This window comes from Podarcis erhardii (genome assembly GCF_964252035.2).
Source record: "Podarcis erhardii genome assembly, chromosome: 3".
Classification (NCBI taxonomy): domain Eukaryota; kingdom Metazoa; phylum Chordata; class Lepidosauria; order Squamata; family Lacertidae; genus Podarcis; species Podarcis erhardii.
The window spans coordinates 71,436,911-71,453,975 of record NC_138507.1 but is presented as its reverse complement, the minus strand read 5'-3'; the positions used below and the strand labels follow the sequence as shown (position 1 = coordinate 71,453,975).

Sequence of the window (17,065 nt, the reverse complement as noted above, 5' to 3'; positions counted from 1 at the left end):
TGGAATAAACATTAGGAGACAATACAGTAAAGCTGGAACATAGTGCAGTGCTCCAGCAATGCTCCTTTCCATGGCCTGCCCCCACTTTCATTGTTGTAGATGAGCAACAGTTACCTCTTACCCTCACTGCAAATTGGTCCTGAAGTGCCAAAGATTCCCAGAAGCTGGGTTCATATCTCATCGATCAAAAATAAATAGGCCGTCTCTATCTAGTTATTCGGAGCAGCAACAAAATACCATAAATAAATGTCACCCTGGATGACTGTGAAAGTAATGCAGAATATTTTATAGGCATCTACTGTATATTCTGAAATCCTATCTGAAGTCAGAGACAGCTGTGCATGCTAAATGCCATGTGGGAATTTTGATGTTAAATGTATGAATCAAAACAAGGGAAATGGAAATCTTCCAGTATTGCTTGGATACCAACATTTAAGACATGGCAGCTGGCTGAATACCCGCCCTCCCTCTCACACACACATACTTTATACATCGACTTCTGCCTCCTTCTTGCCTCATGCTGAATGTGAAGAGAATTGAGGCTTCCCCAATATTTTTTATTTTGCTTGGAAATGGAGTATATGAGTATTAATCTCATAGACTGAAAACTGACACAGAAATTTCAGTTATAGACATTGGGTGGTATTCAGCTCTAGTCCTACTCGGAGTAAGCCCATTGATGTTAATAGCCATGATCAAGATAGGTTCAATGGATATACTGTGAACAGGACTTAGTTTAATATAACTCATTACATTTGCAGCATAAATCAGGATCTCTATGTCATATTCCCCCTCTCCAAAATCTGTGCAGGAATGTAACTTTCCTTGCCAGGTTCAACGGTGTTCACTAGCACAGGGAAAGACCATTTTCATCTGTTTGAAAATGTGAGCCCTCCCCTCAAATGCTTGTTTCAAGTCTGGTCCAGACCCACGGTTGCTTTCCACTTCAATCCCCAGCCAAGGGCTGGAGAACCTGTGACCCTCCAGATGTTCCTGGATTGCAGCTCACGCCATCCCCAACCACTGGCCATGCTGCTGACTACATCCTGGGGGTCTGCCCTAGTCCTCCTGTGTCAGTCCACCTTCCTGTCCAAGCTAAACGGAGGAGAGAATGAAAATGCACAAACCCCCTTAATGTTGCTTGCAAAGTGGGGTGGTGAGGTAACCAGTGCCTAGAGGGAGCTTGAATCATTAGCCCAGCAGATCTATCTACCTAAAGCTGCTGAAGTAGAAATGATGCTTTGAACGTGATCAGGAATGTCTTTTCCTTCCAGGATTGTGGGAGTTGTTGTTTAGTAATAATCTTGGCAGAAAATTACATTTATGAGCATGTTCAAAGCATCAGCAGCTAGAGACCTAACTAGCTAGTGAGATGGACTTCTACTGCTGGTTGCACACACACCTACAAACAAAGGGGTGTGTATGTCCGTCTTATTTTCTCCTCTCTCTTTCTCTTAGCTTGTGACACATTTTGGGAACATTCCTGTTGAATTCTCACAAAATTGAATGCTCTGTGTGGGGTGGGGTGGACATTTCTTTTTGAGAGAAATTGGGGAATGTTTACCTATGCCTAGTTTAAGATCTAAGCCAGTTTTTTAAAAGTTTTGCAATAGGCAGACAAGATGGGCTAGAGTAGGATGCCAAAGACTGAGAAGGAAAGGAAAGTGTGAGACACGTGAAATTCAGAGATTTGTAAACAAATAGGTTCATACTTGGATCAGACCAGTCCAGTATTGCAAAGATATAATCTCCAGTCACTTCCTGGATCAGAGGTGGATTTAGGCGTGTGTGACTAGTTGGGGCATGGAGCACTACAGGGGTCACCACAACTATTATGTAGAATGGAAGGTGAGAGAGGGGGCATCAAATTTTGGCATTGCACAGGACGTCACTGAAATTTGAGACCCCAAGATCTTCCACTGCCTGGATACTTCCTTAAAAAGCACAAGGAATAATTGCAATAATGGTTACATGTGAGAAATAAAGATACAAAACCAAGTCTGGAATAGAAACCAGCCAAAATGCTTGGCAAGAGCTAGAAAGCTGCACATAGCCTGCATCACCAATTAAGAATGAGGAACAATGCTGGTCAGAATATGTTGGACCCACTTAAACCTAGTTTCTGACCATAAAATTCAGGTATTGGAATTATAGACAGCACCGTGGTGTGAGGCCTTGAATAAACAAAGACCTCTTTTCTTCAAGCCCAGTAAGGACTCTAGCAGAATATCAGTTGAGAAAGACTCCTACTAACTTTGCTTATGTTATACCCCTTTCGAGTTTTGACGAGAGTTCTTATTTTATATAGTAGCCATTAGAAAGCACTAAGGTGCTATTCTGTGTTAACTATGAAGGAACAATCTGACAGCTTGAACTGTGACAGAGGATCATAGAATCATCGAATCATAGAGTTGGAAGAGACCACAAGGGCCATCGAGTCCAACCCCCTGCCAAGCAGGAAACACCATCAGAGCACTCCTGACATATGGTTGTCAAGCCTCTGCTTAAAGACCTCCAAAGAAGGAGACTCCACCACACTCCTTGGCAGCAAATTCCACTGTCAAACAGCTCTGACTGTCAGGAAGTTCTTCCTAATGTTTAGGTGGAATCTTCTTTCTTGTAGTTTGGAGCCATTGCTCCGTGTCCGCTTCTCTGGAGCAGCAGAAAACAACCTTTCTCCCTCCTCTATGTGACATCCTTTTATATATTTGAACATGGCTATCATATCACCCCTTAACCTCCTCTTCTCCAGGCTAAACATGCCCAGCTCCCTTAGCCCTTCCTCATAAGGCATCGTTTCCAGCCCTTTGACCATTTTGGTTGCCCTCCTCTGGACCCGTTCCAGTTTCTCAGTGTCCTTCTTCAAACTGTGGTGCCCAGAACTGGACACAGTACTCCAGGTGAGGTCTGACCAGAGCAGAATACAGTGGTACTATTACTTCCCTTGATCTAGATGCTATACTCCTATTGATGCAGCCCAGAATTGCATTGGCTTTTTTAGCTGCCGTGTCATACTGTTGGCTCATGTCAAGTTTGTGGTCAACCAAGACTCCTAGATCCTTTTCACATGTACTGCTCTCAAGCCAGGTGTCACCCATCTTGTATTTGTGCCTCTCATTTTTTTTGCCCAAGTGCAATACTTTACATTTCTCCCTGTTAAAATTCATCTTGTTTGTTTTGGCCCAGTTCTCTAATCTGTCAAGGTCGTCTTGAAGTGTGATCCTGTCCTCTGGGGTGTTAGCCACCCCTCCCAGTTTGGTGTCATCTGCAAATTTGATCAGGATGCCCTTGAGTCCATCATCCAAGTCGTTGATAAAGATGTTGAATAAGACCAGGCCCAAGACAGAACCCTGTGGCACCCCACTAGTCACTCTTCTCCAGGATGAAGAGGAACCATTGATGAGCACCCTTTGGGTTCGGTCAGTCAGCCAATTACAAATCCACTGAGTGGTAGCATAGTCAAGTCCGCATTTTACCAGCTTCTTTACAAGAATATCATGGGGCACCTTGTCAAATGCCTTGCTGAAATCAAGGTAGGCTACATCCACTGCGTTCCCTTTATCTACCAGGCTTGTAATTCTGTCAAAAAACAAGATCAGGTTAGTCTGACATGACTTATTTTTCAGAAATCCATGCTGGCTATTGGTGATCACAGCATTCCTTTCTAGGTGCTCACAGACTGTTTGCTTAATGATCTGCTCCAGAATCTTCCCTGGTATTGATGTCAGACTGACTGGGCGGTAATTATTTGGGTCCCCTCTTTTCCCCTTTTTGAAAATAGGGACAACATTTGCCCTCCTCCAGTCTGCCGGGACTTCGCCTGTTCTCCAGGAATTCTCAAAGATGACTGCCAGTGGTTCTGAGATCACATCTGCCAGTTCTTTTAATACTCTTGGATGCAGTTCATCTGGCCCTGGAGACTTGAATACATCTAAACTAGCCAAGTATTCTTGTACTATCTCCTTAGTTATTCTGGGCTGTGTTTCCTCTGCTGAATCATTCGCTCCAAATTCTTCAGGTCGGGCATTGTTTTCTTTATCGGAGAAGACTGAGGCAAAGAAGGCATAGAGGAGTTCAGCCCTTTCTGTGTCCCCTGTTTGCATTTCACCATCTTCTCCTCTGAGTCACCCCACTGTTTCTTTGGTCTTCCTTTTGCTACAAACATACCCATAAAAGCCTTTTTTGTTGCTTTTAACCTCTCTAGCAAGCCTGAGTTCATTCTGTTCTTTAGCTTTTCTGACTTTGTGTCTACACGTGCTGGCTATTTGTTTGAATTCCTCTTTGGTGGTTTCCCCCCTTTTCCATTTTTTGTACGCATCCTTTTTTAATCTTAACTCAGTTAAAAGTTCTTTAGATAGCCACCCTGGCTTCTGTAGGCACCTTCCATGTTTCCGTCTCATTGGTATTGCCTGAAGTTGTGCTTTTACTATCTCCCTCTTAACAAACTCCCAGCCATCATGAACTCCCTTTCCTTTTAGTATTACTGTCCATGGGATCTCACCCAGCACTTCCCTAAGTTTTATGAAGTCAGCTTTCTTAAAGTCAAGAAATTGAGTCCTAGTATGCTTGGCTGCTCCTTTCCGCTGTATAGTAAACTTCAGAAGAGCATGATCACTCGCGCCTAATGATCCTTCCACTTCTACCCCACTAACCAGGTCATCAACATTGGTTAGGACCAGATCTAAAATGGCTGTTCCTCTTGTTGCTTCTCCCACTTTCTGGACAACGAAGTTGTCTGCAAGGCCAGTGAGGAATCTGTTTGACCTTATGCTCTTGGCTGAGTTTGACATCCAGCAAATATCCGGGTAATTGAAGTCCCCCATTACTACTATCTCCCTTCCTTTTGCATGCTTGGCCATCTGTTCCAGGAAGGCATCATCTATGTCCTCCGTTTGGCTTGGGGATCTATAGTAAACTCCCACAATGAGGTCACTGTTATTCTTCTCTCCCTTAATTTTGACCCAAATGCTCTCACTTTGGCTTTGAGGTTCTAAATCTTGGATCTCTTCACAGGTATACACATCCCTGACATATAACACCACTCCTCCTCCTTTCTTGTCTGGTCTGTTTCTCTGAAATAGATTGTATCCCTCCATTATTACATTCCAATCGTGGGACTTATCCCACCAGGTTTCAGCGATGCCTATTATGTCATATTTAGTTTGCTGTACCAAGAGCTCAAGCTCATCTTGTTTATTTCCCATGCTTTGCACATTAGTGTACAGACATTGAAGTCCATTAATCATTCCCCCGTGTCTCTTATTTAAGGATTTTTTCCTCCCACCACTAGGTCTGCGTGCTGTTTGCTCCATTTGGTCTATGACATTTGGATGATCATCTTCATCAATTGATAGACTCCTACCTTCAGGAGCACTGTCTCCCTCCCCCACATTAGTCAGTTTAAAGCCCTCCTGATGAGGTTTCTGAGATTTCTGGCAAAAGCATTCCTCCCAACCGTTGTGAGGTGCAGCCCATCGCTTGCCAGAAGTCCATCTTGAAGAAACTGCAGTCCGTGATCTAAGAATCCAAACCGTTCCTGTTTACACCATTTGCGAAGCCAGCTGTTCACTTCCACTATTTTTCCCTCTCTCCCTGGGCGACGTCGTTCAACTGGGAGGACAGATGAGATTACAATTTGTGCATTTAATTGCTTTAATTTCCTGCCCAGAGCCTCGTAGTCGCTTTTGATCTTCTGGAGGCTATTGCTTGCAGTGTCATTGGTTCCCACATGAACCAAGAGGAAGGAGTATTTGTCAGTGGGTTTTATGATTCCTTGCAGTCGTTCAGTTACATCTTGGATCTTAGCCCTGGGGAGACAGCACACTTCCCGAGACATCTTGTCAGGCCCACAGATCACTGCTTCTCTTCCCCTCAGTAGGGAATCCCCTATCACCACTACACGCCTCCTCTTAGGTTTGGTCGGGGTTCTTCCGAGAGCTGTCCATTCCAAGGTCGCCTGCACATTCCCTGAGGACTGACTTTGCTGCTCATCTTCATATACCTGATCGACTGTAATGAGGGAGAGATCCTCAAATGGAGTCTGCTCTTTGTCTTCCATGCTAGGGGAGAGGACCTCAAGGCGATTGTGTATTTCTAAACAATCAGAGCGAACCCTGGGCCTCCTACTTCTTTGAGTCACGTTTCTCCATATATCTGGCTCCTGTGTTGGTGAACTAGCCTCCTTCTCAGGGGAGTCCCCTGTCTCCTCCTTGGTGGAGACGGTGTGCTTTGTTGCTTCCAAGAAGAGCTCCAGCTCTCTAATTCTTTGGAGCATAGCTACACGTTCCTCCAGTTGCTGGACTTTGTCTTCTAAGAGGGCAATCAACATGCAATTGCTGCTGGTAAAGCTGCCTGCAACCTTTGGCAAGATAGCAAACATTGCGCAGGAACCGCAGGCGACTGCAGCTGTTCCCTCACCCTCCATCTTGAGAACGTGTCGTTGGGGGTGGCTACAGCGGTCCTCCATCATAAAAAGCGTGCAGACAGGACAAATAACTCCCCCCCCCAAAAAACCTAGGTCTCCCCCAACAAACGTTTGAGACTAGCTCCCCTAAATCTAAAAGATGGATCAAACTGTGCGTGCCGCTAGGTGCGCGCCGCTGCCCTACAAGCTCTGATAAGCTCCTCCCACAGCTAATGGGTGGCAGTCTTGGGAAAGGTAGTTTTTGGTTCACCTTTAATGAAAAAGTTGGTAGCCAGTACCATAACAATAAACAAAGTTATCTGGAACAAAACAAGATGGGAGGAAAAAACCAACTTCACAAAAGAAATGGAAAATGAAATCTTTTCGTTTAATGTTCACACACAAAAATAGCTTTAAATTCACTTCTCCCTGTTCCTCAAATAATGTAGCATGGAAAATAATGCATAAATGACTGATGGAGAGGTAGAGATGTCTTTATGATGAGAAACATTTTCCTTTTGTCAAAAGAAAGACAGCCTGCATCACCGATCAACCCCCACGCTCCACACCTGTGCATGGCAGGGAGGAGAAAGTGTCAGTGATTGCTTCTAAATGTATCATTTAAATCATTATTTCCTTTATGTTCCTTTTTTGCCAACAATATAAATGTACATTTGTGGGGAGGAGAAGACGATGAATGTGAATCCCATCTCTGCTTTTTCATGCTAGCAAAACAAATGAATACATGGGGGGGAAATGACTTAGGGCTTGAAAGATGTATTCTCTGTTGCCCTAGTTTATGGAGTAAGAGCGTTACATTGGAAACTGCAAATTGGCAGCCTGCTATCATAGTTGTGGCCTTTGAAAGTCAAATGGCTTTATATCTGAGCTTCAGCTTATGTTAGGAGAAATTTAAGCTGCCTTTCTTTTTCTTCCCCTCCCTTCCTCGCCTTTCCCCCTTCCTAACTTAAACATCAGTCATGCACCGTTTTTTTTATTACAAATTTCAGAACACATCAGAGAGGGGCTGATTTCCCTGTGTGTTAAGGTAATCCTTTAAAGGTCACCGTCTAACCAATGTGAACTTCCAAGATAAGGTGCTGAGAGTGGGTATTTCTTTTCCTTGTGTGTTATTATGCGATAGGATATTTTGAGAGCTCACTTTGAAGTCTCAAGTCCTTGCCTGCTGGTTCCCAGTTTGCAAATGCTGACTTATTAATGGTTGTTGGTGAGACATGTACCTGTTCGTGTTCCATTGGCACAGAACCAAGCCTTTTAGAGTTTATGATTGGCTGGATATGAATGGAACTGAGTTTGAGGACAAAGTAAATAAATTTAATGGATAAAGATCAGACTACCATATCGACAGCTGAGTAAACATGCTTTTAGATGCATTAGTGTGGAACTTCTGTTCTGCTGTTGTAAAATCAAGTATGAGTTCTTGTAACATGTTTCCATTAAAGCACAGCAAATATGAATCAGATGGAGAGACTGTTTGAAAAATGACCTTCCATTCCTAAGTTGCTAAGAAGAGCTAATATTGTGAGGATTAGTGGAGGCAATGAGAGCAAATCAGGTCCTTCTGAGTGGTTGGCCTACCAGTTGTCAACCTGGATAAAAAGAAGCATGTAGAGGGATGTGGTGGCCATGGCAACAGTATACTTTAGACAGGTGGAGGCCAATCACTCACCATCGCTTCCTCAATGTGTACTTTGCAGCAGTCATGACTACCGCTACCAATAAGATGCAATAAGATACCAATAAGATTTTGGGGATGTATTTCTGCGAAGGTGCCTGTGCAAGGTGGCTTACATTCAAAAATAATGAAATATAAAAAGAATAGTACCAAAATGTAAAACTATATACTACCATATAACAGCATTTACACACTCACACCCAGAAAGGAACATAATTCAGCTACCATCACCCCACTAATAAACATCAATCTTGGAAGACCAGGGGGGAGGTAAATAGTTCTTTGTGGTCTTCCCAAAGGTTTGCAATGTAGAAATTTCATACAAGTCCAGTTGCAGGGAGTTCCATAGGTGTGGGGCCACCACCCACCTTACTGACATAATAGGTGGGCACACCAGAAGAACCTTCAGAGCAGATCTTAAAGTGTGGGCAGGAGTGTTTGTTCCCTGTACTAATAAGCTGGATGAACCTGTTTTCTTAAACCTTCTCCTGTACCTTTTACTATTTTGTTCCATATTTAACAGGAATGTCAACAATATAATCAGGGTCCCCTGACAAAACTGAAAAATAGAAGTTACGGGGGTATAAACAATTATTTTATGCAGTCTGTCTTTGCCATTCATATCCAGAAGCTTGTGTTATAAATATGTGTAAGTAGAAGTGTTTCTAATGGCACCAAACTCACATTTATATCCAATAAGCATAAAAATATTTTAAATGTTTATTAAAAAATCAGTCTTACAGTATCTACTGCAAACGGTTGACCATATCAGCAACATATTACAGCCTTTAAAAACCCAGTATTTAATATCCCTCATCATAATTACATGATATAAATTATGACAGTAAAACAGATAATTCACGCTACTGAAACAGGAAAGTGTTTCTATATCCTCTTCTCTGGATTGGGTTTGGCTGAACCTGTGTCTGGATGGTGTTACAAGATTTCACAGATTTTAATTGTCTGGCCACATGGAATGCAGACCTCTTTAGGCATGCAGAGCTTCATAATGTTACTCAGTTATGATTGTTGCCCATATGACTGAGGTGATTATTACCCTTGTAGTAGGTCTTTGAGCTAGTGGGATGGATAAAAAGCTTTTGTGTAAACCATCCCTGATCCTCTGACTCATCCAGTCAGTCTCCCACCCCAATCCCAACCACCCAGCCCATTAAACAAGGAATTAGGAGGGAAATCTCCTTACAGTTATTCCCATCATGGCTAATAAGTGGCGCTGCAATAAAAATGAAACCTTATTAAAACTGTAAGTGTTTGAGGAAAGAAATGAAAATGTGAAATTGCAGAGCCTGGCAGACTTTTGGCATTACTAACACAAAGTCCCACTATAAAGAAAAATGGGAATATTTAGCATCAATTCCTTTACAAAAATCAGATTCACTTTCTCTCATTCTACTATAATTCCTCGGTATTAAAAGGAGCTTATCAGAGTTGGGTAGTAGACTTTGTAGCTATACTTGGAGGAGTGCAGTAATATGTCCAGCCAGTCTAGAAATAATATATTTCTCCAAACATGAATGTAGCTGACATGTTCTCTTGACATATAAATATATTTACTACCAAGACAGACTGGATTTGTATCAATATATAGTAATTTATCCTTATATATTAATATTTCTTATCTTAATATTGATAATTTGTCACCTTTTTTTTTTTTTTACATGAGAGACACAAACGTTTGAGTGATAGCTCAATCAAAAGCATGTTCTTGAAAGTGAATTCCATTAAAATCAGTGGGGCTTTCAGTGGTTGGAATATGGTGTTCAGACAAATAAGGTAACAATGGTCCTAAATGTTTGCTTTTATAGAAACAAGCTGGAGTTCTGGGTTCCCCTCCCCCTTAGACATACCGAGCACAAAACCAGCAGATATTAAGAAAATAACATTAAGGTATATGAGTAATGTTTATAAGCAATAGTTTTGCCATTCTCTGAAGGGCATTCCTGTCCAGCTAAAAAGACAAATGGTTTTATTTTATAGCTGGTATCTAAAGAACCGGATGGCATGCCAAAGTTTCTGATGAGAATATTTCACTTGTGATGAAAAGTATTTTTACAATGTTAGCTGCTTATTTTTTTTTAAATGTCATTACAGACCATGTCATTACAGAGGAGGCAGGTTTAGTCGTTGTCTGAGGACTATCCCTGCCTCTGGGTCTGGTCCTGACCGGATGAATACTAGAATCAGCAAGGGATACCCACATGACCTGAAAGTGTTGCTGTGCAATGCCAGGTCAATGATTCATAAGACCACTGCCATCCATGACTTGATCGTGGATGGAGGACTTGACCTGGCATGTGTAACAGAGACTTGGTTGGATGAAGCAGATGGGCCTGTCCTTGCCGCTGCTTGTCCACCAGGTTTCTCTTACGCACAGCAACCCAGGTCATGTGGGCGGGGAGGGGGGGTTGCAGTGATTTTTAGGAAGTCATTAGTTTGCACCAGGCGTCCTATTGGGAAGACCCAGTTTTCTGAGTGCATGTTCTGGAAGTTGGGCAATAGGGGCAGTACAGGATTCCTTTTGGTGTACCGACCTCCCCGCTGCACCAAGGATTCCCTGCCCGAGCTGCTTCAGGTCGTGGCGGATGTTCTCCTGGAGACACCTAGCTTGGTCGTCCTAGGGGATTTTAACATCCATGCCGACACGACCTTACAAGGGGCCGCTCGGGACTTCGTGGAAAGCATGGCCTCCATGGGGCTGTCCCTGAATAAGTCTGGCCCAACCCATAGCCGCGGACATGCCTTGGACCTGGTGTTTACCTCTACGGATGTTGGTGATCTGACACTAAGTAAAAGCGAAACGAAAGAAGTGCCATGGTCAGATCACTTCCTGGTGCAACTGGACTTCTCCGCGACCCATCCCCTCTGCAGGGAGGTGGGACCGATTCGGATGGTCCGCCCCCGCCACTTAATGGATCCAAATGGTTTCCAGAGAGTGGTTGGGGATGCTTTATCCCATGTTGATGGCCTTTCAGCCGATTCCCTGGTGGCCCGCTGGAATGTGGAGTTAACCAGGGCTATTGACTGTTTGGCTCCGAAGCGCCCTCTCCGATTGCATGAAGCCCGGAGAGCCCCGTGGTTTTCCACGGATCTGAGGGCAATGAAACAATCGTTGAGACGGCTAGAGCGCCGGTGGCGGATAACTCATTCTGAATCTGACCGGACACGGGTTAGAGCTCAACGTCGAGCCTACCAAGTGGCGATAGCGACGGCGAAGAAGACTTTCTTCACCGCCTCTATTGCATCTGCAGAAAACAGCAGCAGGAGACTCTTTCAGGTGGTTCGCAATTTAGCAGAACCACCTGTAACATCGGGGCCCAGTACGGGCCACATGTTCTCCTGCAATGATTTTGCAAATTTTTTTGCAGATAAAATCGCTCAGATTCGGGAAGAAGTAGACTCCACCGTGGGAGCAGGGCCGGGGCGGGAGAGTGCTAGAGTCCTGTCTGGTCAAGTTGTGTGGGATCAATTTCAATCTGTTACCTCCGAGGATGTGGACAGGCTGCTTGGACGAGTGAAGCCAACCACCTGCCTCCTGGATCCTTGCCCATCCTGGCTTATAAAAGCTAGCCGGGAAGGACTGGGCGATGGGCTTCGTGGGGTGGTGAATGCTTCCCTCCGTGAGGGAGCCTTCCCAGACCCGCTGAAAGAGGCGGTTATTAAACCGCTTCTTAAAAAACCATCTTTAGATGCGGCCACGATGGCCAATTATCGCCCAGTCTCAAACCTCCCATTCTTGGGCAAGGTGATTGAGCGAGTGGTTGCTGAACAACTCCAGGCACGCCTGGAAGAAGCGGACCATTTGGATCCCTTCCAGTCGGGATTCAGGCCTCATCATGGGACTGAAACTGCCTTGGTCGCACTGGTTGATGATCTCCGGCGGGCTAGGGACAAAGGTGAGAGCTGTTTCCTAGTTCTGCTGGATCTCTCAGCGGCGTTTGATACCATCGACCATGACATCCTTCTGGACCGTCTTGAGGGGCTGGGAGCTGGGGGCACTGTCATACAGTGGTTCCGCTCCTTCCTCCTGGGCCGTGTTCAGAAAGTGGTGGTGGGGGATGAGTGTTCAGACCCCTGGCCGCTCACTTGTGGGGTGCCTCAGGGTTCTGTCCTCTCCCCCATGCTTTTCAACATCTACATGCAGCCGCTGGGAGGGATCATCAGGAGGTTTGGGCTGGGTGTTCATCAGTATGCAGATGATACCCAGCTCTACCTCTCTTTTAAATCAGAACCAGTGAAGGCGGTAAAGGTCCTGTGTGAGTGTCTGGAAGCGGTTGGAGGATGGATGGCGGCTAACAGATTGAGGTTGAATCCTGACAAGACAGAAGTACTGTTTTTGGGGGACAGGAGGCGGGCAGGTGTGGAGGATTCCCTGGTCCTGAATGGGGTAACTGTGCCCCTGAAGGACCAGGTGCGCAGCCTGGGAGTCATTTTGGACTCACAGCTGTCCATGGAGGCACAGGTCAAATCTGTATCCAGGGCAGCTGTTTACCAGCTCCATCTGGTACGTAGGCTGAGACCCTATCTGCCTGCGGACTGTCTCGCCAGAGTGGTACATGCTCTGGTTATCTCCCGCTTGGACTACTGCAATGCGCTCTACGTGGGGCTACCTTTGAAGGTGACCCGGAAACTACAACTAATACAGAATGCGGCAGCTAGACTGGTGCCTGGGAGCGGCCGCCGAGACCATATAACACCGGTCTTGAAAGACCTACATTGGCTCCCAGTACGTTTCCGAGCACAATTCAAAGTGTTGGTGCTGACCTTTAAAGCCCTAAATGGCCTCGGTCCAGTATATCTGAAGGAGCGTCTCCTCCCCCATCGTTCTGCCCGGACACTGAGGTCCAGCTCCGAGGGCCTTCTGGCGGTTCCCTCACTGCGAGAGGCCAAGTTGCAGGGAACCAGGCAGAGGGCCTTCTCGGTGGTGGCGCCCGCCCTGTGGAATGCCCTCCCATCGGATGTCAAGGCGATGGACAACTACCTGACATTCAGAAGACATCTGAAGGCAGCCCTGTTCAGGGAAGTTTTTAATATGTGACATTTTAGTGTATTTTTTATCTCTGTTGGAAGCCGCCCAGAGTGGCTGGGGAAACCCAGCCAGATGGGCGGGGTACAAATAATAAATTATTATTATTATTATTATTATTATTAAATTTTCATCAAACTCAAGGTTGTCAGGCTATTACATTTTAAAAGCTGGCATTTATCAATTTTCTCATGAAGGCCCAGCTTTCCATTTTGTGGATGGTGGAGAAAACCAATGCAAGTGACATGTACTTAGCAGAAGCTGGTTCAATGTACTGTGTACACACACACACACACACACACACACACACACACACACACATGATCCTTACTGGATATGGAAAGTTGATCACTGAAACTTTTTCCCTAGAGAGGAGGTGATAATATAAGCTGCTAAGCAGTACAAGTGCACTTTCATAAAGAGAGAGAAAGAGAGATGTACACTTTTTAAAAGCCAGCTATATGCAGTAGCATTTGGGTATTAACCCTCTGCACCCAAACGTAGCCCTTTTGCTAGGCAGCTTCAGATTTATGATGAAAGGTATTAGTTCTCTAGAGAGCATGTGAGTTGACTATTAGCCCTGGGCTTCAGAGCCTTGGATGCCTTATAGCTACACCAGCAGGTGTACAGTCATGGGAGATCTCCAGGGGTTAGGGGGTCTTGTCAAGAAGCCTCAGTAGAACAAAGACAGGAGATGTTTACCTCTCCCCATTCCTGAGAACCTTTGAACTTCAGACTAAGAATACTAAGTTAATACGGACAGGAGGTGTATGAGATAGGAACCAACTGTCAGTTAGTGTCAATGCTCTATTTTGCCCTCCAAAACAGTGAAGCAGCCTGTGTTCAGGAGATAACAGGGATTCCACATTGTATTGAGATGCAGAGTAGAGAATGCAGTGCAAATGTAAGTTAAGCACACATTCTCCACTTATTTCTCTTTTTTGCTGGGGAGGAATGGATGCACGTCCTAACTGTTGGTATAAAAGCAAGCAGCAGCAGGAGGAGGGAGCATTCTCAGAATGGCACCACGTGCACCTGAGCAACAGCCCCTGGAATACCCATGCATGCAGTGGGGCTGTACAGGGGCAACTTGCAGACATGTCCCTTTCTCCCTTTTCCTACATTGTTGCAGGTAACTTTTCCACTGGGAGGTGGTGGAGATGGAAGGAGGAATGTGTTCTACAGCTGGGCCAGAGATATGAATTGGACAGTTATAGAGCTATATAGTGGCAGCAAAAGCAACAGCACTTGTTGAGAAGAAAGAGGGGAGGGGGGTTAAGGGCAAGATAACAGCAAGCCGTATTCTGTTGTACCTTATCCCTGATGCTGCTGGATATGCTTATTTCCCCAGCAACAGTACTGCAAGCACTGTAAACTAGTTTTGGCTCTTATTTTATGGTAAAAATGCTGTACCTGCTCTATAAGCAAGTTTACTTTTTCTCCAGTTTGGCAAAGCAGGAGTGGGGGGCCTTTTTCCACCTAATGTGTAACCACATTCTCTGGTGTACAATCCTTCCTGGAGCTGCCTGCCAGCTGTGACTGGGGCCAGAGATAAAATTTTAGGTAGATCTGCAGACACTTCCACACCCCTCCACCCGCCATCCAGACAAAGCAAGAGGAACAGATTCAAGGACAGATTCCAACCCTGTAAAACCACTCAAGTGTGGTGTGAATTGAGTCTATAGAGATCAGGTATGGCCTGTTGAGAGTGTCACAATTGACCCAAGGGCTGGTGATTCCTTTCCTCTGATGCCACTCTGAGACCACTAAAAAAGCAGACGGGGGGAAAAACCACCACAATTCATCCACTGCCCGGAACTTTTCTTTCTCTACCTGGCACACAGAAAATGTGGAGATTAAATTAGCTAACCCCACCCCACCCCCAGTTCACACAGTTATTCCTTTCTGGCTATTTCGGAATTTGGGATATGATGGGAGGGTATGTGGTACGTAACAGTGGGCTGAACTGTGGATATCTGAATTTCTCCCTGTTTTATTTTCACAGAGGAATGGGATAGAGGAAAGGTATATCATTTGGAAAACAACCTAGGCATCAGTTAACATAGATGTAAAAGGAACAGCAAAATGCATCTTTCCTCTACTTATGTGTTAGGCTTATGTTATCCTAAGCATAAACCCAGTACTCAGATACCCACATATTAATTTGCCTGTTTTGTTTTCCTTGCCCAGTTCACTTATTTTCTCAGCTGTGTATCTTATCTATCTCCTCTGCATGCAGTTCATCATATTCAATAGCGTGACTTATCTCTTTATTTGTTTTCCATGTTTGGTCTGCATCTTCAAATATTTCAGTTCCCATAGGACTATTTTCAATCTCATTCATAAATGGAGTTGATATCACTCTTATCTTGCAAATATAAGAAAATAACCCTGGCTATATATTCTAAAGTGTAGAAGCAGCCAGTTGAGCTGTCAGCTGCAGTGTGAGATTGCCTCTCTGGGAATGTTTGGCTGGTCATTTTACAAACTGGGAATTTTGGGATTGCAATAATGACAGGGATGAATACCTGGGGATTATTGTCACTACCTTTTTTAGGGGTGGGGATGTCTTTCATTCCTATTTCTTTCTTAATAGACAATTCAACTAAGATAAAAAGTACATGCCATTTTTATATTGTGCTGTTTTTTTACCAGATAAAAATTACAAATCATTGTATGTGGTTATTGTTCCATACTAATTGGGAATACAGTTTGTCTGATGGGTCTGGTACAGGGGTTCAAATACCCTTACAATGCCTCTTAGCAGTGTAACTCATTGGAATCAGATGGCTCCTCTTGCAGTCACTCATTGGGTGAATATACATAAATATTTTGATGCACTTGCAGCTACTCAGACAACTGGTCAACTTCTGTATCAACCTGCTAAATGGTGAGGAGAATTTTACCATTACCAATGCAGTATTTTAAAATCAAGAAGTACTTTCATCTAGATCAGAAACATCTTAGGCAGCAAATCTCCTAGATGTAATCCCCTGCTTCCCATGTGTAGCATGTTTCAAAATTACATCTACTGAGACAGAATCTTGCACAGGATTTGGAACCAGCCACTATGTAAAGTAGCATTGAAATTGGCCTTTAAAATGTTTTGGCATTCCTTCATGATCACCATTTACCTGAGGCTCACCTATCTGAAAGGAAGTCAGTTGCAGGGAAAGAAGCTGCCACAGAACTCTTAGACAGCTATTGTTTCCTGGAAGATATTTCATCTGTCTGTTCTCATAGGAATCTTGGAGCCACTTGTTCATTTATAGAAATCTGGGGTCTCAAAATGTAACCAAATGGAGTCCATTCATCATTCATAGGCTGTGCGAAGAGTTATTTCATTGCATGTTGCAAAACTGTATGGAACTTCGAGCAAGACCTACTCAGTGGTGGCAATGCAGCTTTGGAACCAGTTGCCCAAGGAAGTCCTTCATACCACCTTGTTACAGTGGTACCCCGGGTTACAGATGCTTCAGGGTACAGATGCTTCAGGTTACAGACTCTGCTAACTCAGAAATAGTACCTCGGGTTAAGAACTTTGCTTCAGGATGAAAACAGAAATCGTGAGGCGGCGGTGCGGTGGCAGCGGGAGGTCCCATTAGCTAAAGTGGTACCTCAGGTTAAGAACAGTTTCAAGTTAAGAACGGACCTGCAGAACGAATTAACTTCTTAACCCGAGGTACCACTGTATAAGAATTCAGGTCCTGCGTGGAAATACAAGAGGAGTATTAAACCAAAGACCTATCTAGTCCAGCATCTTGTTTCCCACTGGTCACAAGCAGGATGATGAAGAAGAAGAGGAGTTTGGATTTGATATCCCGCCTTTCACTCCCTTTAAGGAGTCTCAAAGCGGCTAAGATTCTCCTTTCCCTTCCTCCCCCACAACAAACACTCTGTGAGGTGAGTGGGGCTGAGAGAC

General features: G+C 44.4%; 1 protein-coding gene across 3 annotated transcripts in view; it reads left to right on the top strand.

Moving 5' to 3' along the window:
- PRKN (parkin RBR E3 ubiquitin protein ligase) overlaps window positions 1-17,065 on the top strand; it is a 643,936-nt gene that overhangs the window by 143,472 nt on the left and 483,399 nt on the right. The gene's annotated exons all lie outside the window — the stretch shown is intronic.